We start from the raw sequence: 10,839 nt of genomic DNA, 5'->3' as shown, positions 1-10,839 counted from the left end.
TTTGGAAAATGGCTGCAATGAAACAAAGAGTGAAAAATTTAAAGGGGTCTGAATACTTTCCGTACCCACTGTAGATACATAGATGACGTGTTTGGCGTTTTTCATGGCTCAGAGGAAGACCTACTGGAATCCCTGACATTACTGAACAGCTTCAATGACCACCTTACATTTATGATGGAATACAGCCAAGACAAGGTGCATTTCTTGGATACGTGGGTTATACAAAAAGAGGATATTTTACCTACTACACTGTATTGCAAAAAAACAGACAAAAACCCCCTACACTTTGCCTGTAGTTTTCATCCCACCATGCTTAAGACGCCTCCACAAAAGTCAATTTTTCTGATTGAGGAGAATTTACAGACAACTACTTGGAGAGAGCTAAGGACAAAAAGGAGAGATTCAAGGCAAGGCTATCAAGCAGAATGGGTTTAATAGACCTATATGACAGCCCTGAAAAAGCCTTCATCAGATCTTCTTAAAAAAAGTAACAGAAAAGAGAAGAAATTCTATGTCACATGCAATACAGCCTATTCTCCATACCCGCATATACTATATCCGATCTTTAAAAAGTATCGGCATATGTTGAAATCAGATTCCGAACCTTCTGAGATAATAAAAGACATGTCACTTTCCGTCCATAAGTGCGAAAAAAAACTTAAAAGATCTGCTGGTGTGCAGACTTCTCCAGATACAAGCCGAGAAAAGCCTCACAAAGGCCCACTGGCAATTACCGCTGTGGTAACCGTCTGCAATATAACATTCACAAGACATTCCGCCACCCACACATAACAAGCTTTTGCCAATAAAAAAGTGTCATAGCTTGTGCCTCTACACACATTGTGTACATCTTGACATGCCCATGTGGTCTAGTCTATGTAAGTAAAACTACTAGACAGGTAAAACAGTGAAAAGGGATTGTGCTTACACAAAAGCACAATCCGCAGAAATGACCGGGATTACCCAATAGCGGTACACTTCAACGATTGTATACATGATCTCTCATCTCTCCGTTTTACTGGTATTTATGGTAACATGTCAAGTTGCAACAGAGAGGGGATAACCATGATCTATTATTAAAAAGACGTGAAGCATCCGGGGTTTTTACATTAAAAAGACTATCTCCCAAAGGCTCCCCTGCTGGAGCTGCTCCCCCGGCAACCCGATACCGCATGAGCAGATGAAGATGGATGGATGGATGGCTCTCCCAGAGGATTGAATGATGTGTTCAACCTAAATATCATGTTGTAATACATTCGATTTTTTATTTACTTTCTTATTTTGGCTTCTTCCTCATGTACGTATGTAGTTGAACTGATCAGATTGTATATTTCTAGTCAGATTTCTAAAATCTGATAATGTATTTGGTTATATGCTCAATATTCTGACTGTGTTAAAAGAGAACTGACGTTAGCTCCATATGTGTGTTACTTACAGATGGTGATGAAAAGTTTTAGTGATTAAATGACGTCACCTGTGAGCAGATTCTGATTGGTTCAGAGTATTCAACCCAACTACTTGAGCGCACAATTCAATGTGAAATGTAAATTCACCTGAGGAAGGTATGTGTGACCAAAACATCAATGTGTAAGCTTCTTCAGCAAATCTTGCATCCCTATGCCTTCTAATCTGATTTTACTCATCCTTTTATGCACTTCGGATGCCTGCTGGTTGCTGTAAAGTGCTACATAAATAAATTCTGATTGATTGATAAAGGCAGTAAAAAGTGTTTCTTTTCAATTATTTTTTGGGGCATCTTTCCCTTTATTAGATAGTGACAGTGGATAGAGTGGTAGGTGGGAGAGAGTTGGGGGATGACACGCAACAAAGGGCCGCAGCTCAGACTCGAACCTGGGCCGCTGCAACGGACTCAGCCGACATGGGGGCACGCTCTTTCTGGGTGAGCTAGAGGTCCCCCCAAATAAAAGTATTTTATCAAGAAAAATGTGTTTAGAGCTTAAAGTGGTCAGCCAATCCACGCTAAAGTTCCTAAATTTCTATCCAAGAAGAAATGTTTTCACAAGGGAAGAAACTTGTGAAGGTTTCAGCACGGAGGCTTGCTGTATTACTCTTAATGTTTATGATGTATCTGTGTATGCATGCCCACAGACTTATCTGTGAGCATGTTGGTGTGTGTCTGGGGAATCTTTGAGTGTGTGTAAGCTTACTTTGCCCAGCAAAAGCTAATAGTATTAGTAAGACTGTACGACTATCCCCAAGATGTGTTCCCAATACATAATTCAGCAAGCGCATAAAAACTTTAAAGTTTGGAGTCTTATTGGTGTTTGTGTTTAAATGTGGTAGTGGGTGGCAGATACTCTATATGCTTTAACTGAAGAAACGGCAATGCACCAAAGGGGGGTGGGGAAGAGAGGGGGAAGAAAAAGCAGTATGAAGACAACATCGAAGCACACCTGAGAAAGTGATGCTTTAACCTCTGGGAGGAAAAGGCTTTCAACAGAAACCTATGGAACAGGATGGTCTATGAAGACATAGCACAGCAAGAAAAAAAGGACCTACACAGTGCCACTGTGGAGAAGGGGCAACAAAGAAAGGAGAGATCGACCACCATAAGCACTACCATCACCCGCACCTGTCCCCATTGGAACAGAACCTGTGGATCCAGGATTGGCCTCTCCAGCCACTTGGAGACCCCAAATGACCAGCCCACCAAAAGACTTCAGGTCATCACCGATTGTGATGCCTGTAAGAGGGAAAAGCATTAAGGAGTATTTTTCTAAAACATGGCATGCACTCATACCTAAACAATCATCCATCCCAATCCCACAGAGGAAAATTCCACTGCACAATCAAACTTGTGATTTTTGCATCACGTCGTACTTTAAACAGATTCATTTTCTCATGCCGGAGAGATTTGGTCTATCGTCTCAGTATCACTTTAACCTTGATTATTTAAGTACATGTCTTGTCCATTATGCCTCTGGAAGGTGCTAAGAGCATCACATTGGAAAACAACTGAGTTCCACTCCCAAGCAGTCCCTAAAAGAAGCTGTAATGAGAGTTATTACTTTGCCCGGAGGAAGTGATATCCATGCAGATTACAGGCACATTTCTTACAGTGCCACTTAACACAAACCTGCTGTTCGCTGTCAACCCAGATACATAACTGTTATAGATTCAAACAGTGCAGTTAATACAATATTGTATGTAATACTGTACCTCTATGAGTTCTACATTATGCAAATACCAGTATTAATTATAATGTTACCAATGCTATTTGTCATCTCCCATTTTCAAAGCTGAGAGCAAGAAGGGGAAAGCGCTACAATTGCATTGTCTTTAAAGTAATTTACATGTTTTCTACATTTTGACATTCACACAATAATACTTATTTCACTTTACATCAATATTATGACTACTATAAATTCCTATTCTTTTTTAAATTGACAAATATTAAATAATGTACCCTCTGACTAACCAGTCAGAGAAAATATCACTATGCTAAGAAATGAGATAGATAGATAGATAGATAGATAGATAGATAGATAGATAGATAGATAGATAGATAGATAGATAGATAGATAGATAGATAGGACAAGACAAAGTGTCTGAAACCCGTTTTAGCCACTTGCAGGAGCCAACTGTCTGTTGCTTGGCTGCAATTCTGAAAAGCTTTGGATTTAAATTTTGAATATACAAATTCTTTATTGTTGTCTGTTCATTCATCCATTGCCTTATCCATGTATTCCTACTCAGGGTCACAAGGTGCTGGAGCCTTTCCCAACATAGATTGGACAGAAGGCTGGAAAATACCCATGACAAGTTGCCAGTTCAGATGGAGATAGACACTTCCTTGCACTTTAATTACCATCTATGGACATTCTGTAGTCGTTAACCAACCTTACATGCACAAATCTGAACTAAAGCAGGCAACTGGGGCAGCTGGAGGAAACCCAGGGGTGTGGATTCCTTTTGCTTTGAGCATCAGTTCTAACTATTGAGCCACTTGTGTGTATACTTAATGAATTTCAAACAAAAGGCAAACATCTGGCATTTATGCCTGCCACCGTTTCTTCTAAAAGACAATTAAGCTTTAAACTTAATTTCTTAATTTCTATCATGGTCTAACTACGTCCCTCTGTAGGTCTTTGAAACTGGTAGCGCATCACAAATCCCATTTCAGGGACACTGATTGTCAATGAGCATCTTGAGTCTGTAAATATGCCATCTCATACTGGCCGTAGTTAATCGCATATAAGAAAAGAGCTAAAAAACATGAACTTCCCATGGGAAACTGAGTGAAAGTCATATTTACTGGCATTACAGTCACTTGCCAGGCAGAGGATACAATTGCAAGTTGTATGCATAAATCTGAGAAATGCAAACAAAACAATATGATAATAACTAATTCTTCTTCACATCACCTCTAAGCCTTTGTTCACTTTAATCTCTTGCATACAAAAAAAATCCCTTCACATCTGTGTGCAAATGAGAATGTTTTTGGTGAAACTGCACTTGTGTGACTCAATACACATCAAATATTTCAGCCTAAAAATGTGGATGACTTTCCCTACCTTGGCAGCCTTTATCCTTCCAAAGCCGACACTGATGCAGAAATACACCACTGCATAAGCTCTGCCAGAAGGGTTATGCCAGACTCCAAGGAAGAGTCTTTGTGAACCGTGACATCCAGGTGAAGAACTGCCAGTTTACAAAGCAGTTGTTCATCCCACTCCAGCGGAAGAGGCACAAACTAAGACCAGCAGACCAGCTACAGAAGGCAGATTGACTACCTGGAACCCATTACCAAAGATGGAATCCGGTCTCCAGGAAATCATGCACATTGAAGCAGGAACAAAGAACAGCACACCAGGAGAACTGAACATGAAATACCTTTCTTCAAACATCAACAATGTGCCTTACATTGAGTGCAATATGTTTATCCTTGTATTCAAAATGACACATTGTGTCCCAAATCAAATCTTAGTATTCTGGGCTAAAAGGGTGCAAATACCATTCTAACAATGAACATTAAAAATTAAAAATCCAGATACTATCCAGAGACTGAGTGTGAAGTTTTTGTTCATATCTAAATATACTTATTTTTTTTCCATTTCAGTGTAGTACAGTTGATATGCAAAAAACATTCATCCCAACAATTGCATTAGTCTGCCTAAAGGTATCTACTTCAATTCACTGCCCAACACTTCTTTAATTGACTGTACATTTGAAAGCATGGTTTCAGATTTAGTTTGAACTCTCCATTCAGTAAATGTAAATGCAAATGTGCTGTATTTATATAGCGCTTTTCTAGTCTTAACAACTACTCATAGCGCAAAAGTAGTGCAACTTTGGCTTCACATGGCTGAAGAAACCGATCCTATATAAACAGATTTAACGGCCTTATAACAGGACAGACAGACTCAACAGCTATCTGAGTCTTGTTGTTGTCCATTTTTCTCCTCTTGTTGCTTAGTTTGTTGTTAGGTTGGAAATCAAAGTATCATGCTACTTGTAATAATTTGGGGGATTAAGGTTAGTTCCTTTCCTCAGTTCCTTTGGTTTATATAAACACTTACAACTTTTTAGCTGCTTTTAAATGTAAATAAAAAATTATCAAAGCACATCACATACACACAAACACACCAGTTGGTCATAATATATATGGTGCGCATTTAGTGTCAACACGGTTATGGTTGAACTGTCTGAATGAACTGACAAATAACAATAACACTGTTGATACGGATACCAAGGCAGGTGATTAGCTTAGCTTTAATGACTGGAAACAGCAGACAGACTAGCATCAAACCAAATTAAAAAGAATCAGCCAGCACATCTAAATTAGCATTCCAAGTCCTACGTCCTACAAGTCCTTTCAAGCCACTGTCAACGTTTTCTTTTTTTTTTTATGTCTGTTTGTGTGCAAATCAAACCAAAGACATTTTCCCCCTGCTTCCATTTTTTTATGCTAGGCCGAGCTAAGCTTCATCCCTGCTGGCTGAAGCTTCATATTTAGCGTAACACTGCTGCGACAGCAGCATTAAAAAATGTATTGGTAGATTCATCACAAGTAAAAGAAGCAAAACAACTAGCTGAGTTTTCTCAGCAAAGCCACAGTCCTCTAAAATAGATGGATCAAAGTGTTGCCTGTAACCTTCTCCTTAAAATTAGGTGCAACCAAGATTGGCAAATTTAGCATGGAGCCTGTCCACAGCTCCAGCTCTCTATCTCCTCCTAACTAGCAATTCCATCACAGAGCTCAAGAGTTAATATGGTTGATGCAGTCCCTGCCCGGAGGGAGTAATGAAGTGACTAAAGGCTGACCGGCACTGACCGGCGACAAGACAGTGAGCAGTCAGGAGTGTGACTGTGTGTGTGTGTGTGTGTGAGAGAGAGAGAGAGAGAGAGAGAGAGAGAGAGAGAGAGAGAGAGAGAGAGTATTCTAAGCTGGCTGCGAATGAACCAGGCACCTAACAATAAGTCCAGATCAAGTAGTTGGCCTAATCGGTCCCCTCTCAGTTAACCATAAACATCCCCTGGCTTGCCCCTTTAACTGTCATTTTTACTGCCCATCTATCACTTTCATCTATCAGTGTCTCAATCTCTCCTTTTCTCTTTCTCACTCTCTCTGCCCTTTTTCCGTGCTCTCGCTCTCTCCCCCCATGTCTGTCCGAGCCATCTCTCCTTTACACACCACATTTATGCCTCAGCTTGGTAAACGGTAATCAATGTCTCACAACTGTAGACTGCTTCATCTAAACGCCATGACACATGAAATGCATACGCTCACTATACTGCTGCTGCCCAAGCTTAACCCCGCACATTTCTCAGATACGTTGCTTGGTAAACGGTAATCAATGTCTCACAACTGTAGACTGCTTCATCTAAACGATTTTTCAGGAGGGCTGTGTATGCTTTGTGTGTGTGCGTGTGTGTGCGTGTGTGAGACACAGAGAAAGAGACAAAGGGACAGAGCGAGAGACAGAACTTTTACTGTATGCACACTCATCAGTATTAAAGTTTTGCACGTGATTGTGTGTATCTATAAATTGTGTGGGTCCGTGTGTGTTGAAAATGTGTAAAAATGCTTGCCTGGAACTGGCACTGACTCTAGAAGCTCACAGTAATGCATTCACTTTTGGTACATAAATCACAATCAGCCCGTTCTGCCATCTGGGTTACTGCTACATGGCCCTTGTAATGTACACCCTGGTTAGACCACCGGCTGAATAAATGCGTCCAGGATACAAAGCAGATTTGTTTCTGGAAAGGACAGTAAGGTAGCTAAGGTATGCCTTTTTTTCGTGCCCATTATAAAACAGATTCTGCATTACCTACCAGTTAACAGATGTGTGTTTTGTGTGTGTGCACACGTACGTGTGTGCTTGCATATCTGCCAATCAGCTGATCTTAAATTAGTTTTATAGAGCCTTGTAAAAAAAACGCATTTCCTCCTTTGATTTTCATCAAGATAGGTTTAGTAAATAAAGACAAAATGACAGCAAAAGACTGCAACCACCACACTCTGAGGAATTTGCACAATAGCACAGCCATTTGTTTCAGCAATTGTAAATGGTTCAGGGAGGTTCTGTTTATGAGAATATGAATAACAAGCAAACAACAACATGCTTGGCGAGACCTAACTTTAAAGCATGAATTTTTTTTTTCATCTGCCTTAGGCTTTGCTGATCTCTACACAAACCCATTTTCTTTCTATATTTTAACCTGCAAAAATCAATTTTCCAAACACATGGTCGATACAGGCCATGGTCCTTAGCCCGAGGTCCTGCCTCTTTGATGGATTCCTGTACAGATCAGCATCTAATTGGAAAATTAAAGTAATTGATTGGCTTTGGGGACTAGAGGCATTCCTCTTAATTTCCCAAACACCAATTATCTCAGGATAAATGATAAACTGAGGCAAGCGGGCAGTCTCGCAAACACAGTTCCCCATGTACAAACTTACACTTACACACACACACACACACACACACACACACACACACACACACACACACACACACACACACACACACACACACACACACACACACACACACACACGTCAAGAACACAGACGCCCTGAAGGAGTAAACTTCAGCATTTTTAACCTCAGCGAAGGTCATTCAGTAATATCCAAGCTTAAAGTGTACTGTAACCCCACAGTCACAAATCATATTCTGAGATATGAAGCGCTGACAAGTCCTACTGTTGGAAATAGGTTGTATTTCATCCAGATATCCCAGAGATGAAGTGCCTGCCTCCCTACAAAACAAATATTAAGTTGGGAAGCAATGAGTAGGATCAATCTTGTACTCGTGATGCATGTATGGCAGTACAGTGTCTTTGAGATTGCAGAAAGCTACATGACAATACAAGGAAGCTTTTGTCTCTAATGAGCTACTATTTTTCTGTCTCTTAAGACGGACTGTCTTATGAGTTAAACAAACGACGTGGAATTAAATTGAAATGTCATGTATACAAATAATGTGGGTAGTTTCTTTGTATAAATCAACTTAAAAGACGCAACAAATCACAATGAAATGTGTCTCGAGAAGCAGAATTCAAAGACACAGTAACAGAGAAGCATGTTGCACAGCATTTGGATCATGTCTAGCAAAATATGTAAATTAAACAGGAAATAAACTGCTGTTGATGCTAATTAGATTTGTGAATATCCATCAGATGCACGTAAAGATTGAAAATGATTAAAATTCAAAATGCAAATGACTTCACCTTAAAGATTTAATTAAAACAACTGATGGGGATATGTGCACATAATTGATAAACACAAGAAAGAGGACCGACCGCTATTATTCTCTGTATCAAGACTTTAAATGTTTTCATGTACAACATCTGTATTATCATGAAGCCGGGTATGAATTCAATATATTGCCTATTGATGAAAAAAATAAATATATACATATATATATATATTGATGGTAGTTTGCTTGCAAGTCTGCTTTTAGTCATTCAACAGCATGATTTTAGTGCACAGTGGCACACATCCAACTTCCCTAAATGCATCCTGTTGGCGCATCAAGTGGCTGCAGTCCTCGGAAAGGCATCCCACTGTGCAGGAGGTTTGTGCAGTGTCAAAAAACCTCCTTTCCATTTGGTCGACAGTGTTGTTACAATTTGGATGACCAGCTTGTATATGACTACTATTAATTGCAGGTAGCTGCACATTCTTAACACGGGAGTGTGACAATTTCCACAGCCATGCCACATGAAATGCATACGCTCACTATACTGCTGCTGCCCAAGCTTAACCCTGCACATTTCTCAGATACGTTGCTATACAGTAAATGCATGCGATACAATTATCAATGCGCGGTCATATCGCAGCTTGTATAATCGGTCGGACACCATTTCTTACTTCATCGTAACCTGATAATCATTCAAAGTAGCCCGTATGCTGTCAAAATCATTTATCAGGATCGGAATCAAGACCTCCTGCGCAGCGCTCATTACCGACTGCACTAATTGTGTTACAAGTGGCAACAAGTTAGGCGGTGATGTTCAGCCTTGAAGTGGAGATTAAAAAGGTTCAAGGAAATGCGAAAGCCCTCATTCTGCCACATCCACGCACGCACTAAAAAGCCCAAATCACTGTGTATGCATTTATGCAATTTCCCTCTATTACATGGCGCACTAAACTCCTACAGCGCAATGAAAGACAGTACGCAAGTCCGGAGGAGTTGTATGTAACAAGACCAAGCCACGGCACTGTGAACTTTCCGACTAAATTCAAACACCCACTAAAGTCCTACCTCTGTTATCCGGCGTCGGAAACAAATGTCTCTGCCTTGACAAGTTGCAGGAAGATGCGATGACGGCAATTCAACTTGCCGCTTCCTCCAGGAATGAATAGTGTACGATCCTCTGTGTGATAAAAAAAAAATCAGAGGGAGAGACGCTCGGTGCGCCCTTGTCTGCCACCGCGCTGCGCGTCTGGAGTCTCCGTTCAGAGAAGCGCAGGGAGAGGGACGGCCAAGGCGTCCTCGGCACGGAGCGGCGCGGTGTGGAAAGCCCCTGGTGGTGATGGAGGGAATCTGCAAATTAAGAGGTGGAGGGGGGAGAGAGAGAGAGAGAGAGAGAGAGAGAGAGAGAGAGAGAGAGAGAGAGAGAGAGAGAGAGAGAGAGAGAGAGAGAGAGAGAGAGAGAATGTAGTATATTGATCTACGGAGCTACCATAAAAAGTAATGGAGAAGCATTTTTATTTCAACCTTATTCTCTAAATACATGACTTCACCTTATAACATTAATACTTAAGACAAATTTTCATCAGCATGTGTATTTCTGAATTTTTATAACCTATACAATTACAGTCAGACTAAAAATATGTTTTACATTTGTTTGTGTATCCTGAAAGCAAACAAACGCAGAGTGCTGAAACACAGCATGCATCCGTAACATTCAGAGCTGAAAGGCATTTACGACTTGGGTTATGTTGCCACAGTTCTTTGTCGACCTGGTTTTCAAATATGATATGTATATATGTGTTATTCACTTGCACGGATTGTAACATTTTATTTATTTTCTGTGCAGTGTTGTTTGCATCATTGCAAAGAGTTAGGGGCCAGCTGCAGTAAAGAATTTCTCAATTTTGTCAACAGACAACAGAAAGAGGAAAATGAAGAAATACTTCAGCACAATTGATTGTGATGAAGTCCAGAGGTGGTATTCAGATTCAGATGTATTTTCTTTGAACAACACGAAAATGTCAAGCATGTCCATTTCCCCTGAAGTGATATACCTGTTGTGTCTGTGTGTGTGTGTGTGTGTGTGTGTGTGTATAAGAAAGAGAAATATGCACAGATGGACAAGGGACAAAGATGTGTGAGAGAGAGCAAGAGAGCAAGAGAGAGAATGATA

General features: G+C 40.4%; 1 protein-coding gene across 2 annotated transcripts in view; it reads right to left on the bottom strand.

Moving 5' to 3' along the window:
* The window catches only part of LOC117943461 (cadherin-22-like), a 165,037-nt gene extending 155,037 nt beyond the window's left edge, over positions 1–10,000 (bottom strand). For both annotated transcript variants that reach the window (XM_034869608.1, XM_034869606.1), the window contains exon 1: positions 9,735–10,000. The gene's annotated coding sequence lies outside the window, so the exon portion shown is untranslated. The remainder of the gene's footprint in view (positions 1–9,734) is intronic.
* Between the last annotated feature and the right edge of the window lie 839 nt (positions 10,001–10,839).

This window comes from Etheostoma cragini, chromosome 4, assembly GCF_013103735.1.
Source record: "Etheostoma cragini isolate CJK2018 chromosome 4, CSU_Ecrag_1.0, whole genome shotgun sequence".
Lineage (NCBI taxonomy): Eukaryota > Metazoa > Chordata > Actinopteri > Perciformes > Percidae > Etheostoma > Etheostoma cragini.
Note: the sequence above shows the minus strand (reverse complement) of the source record. Positions and strands in the feature narration are given on the sequence as shown.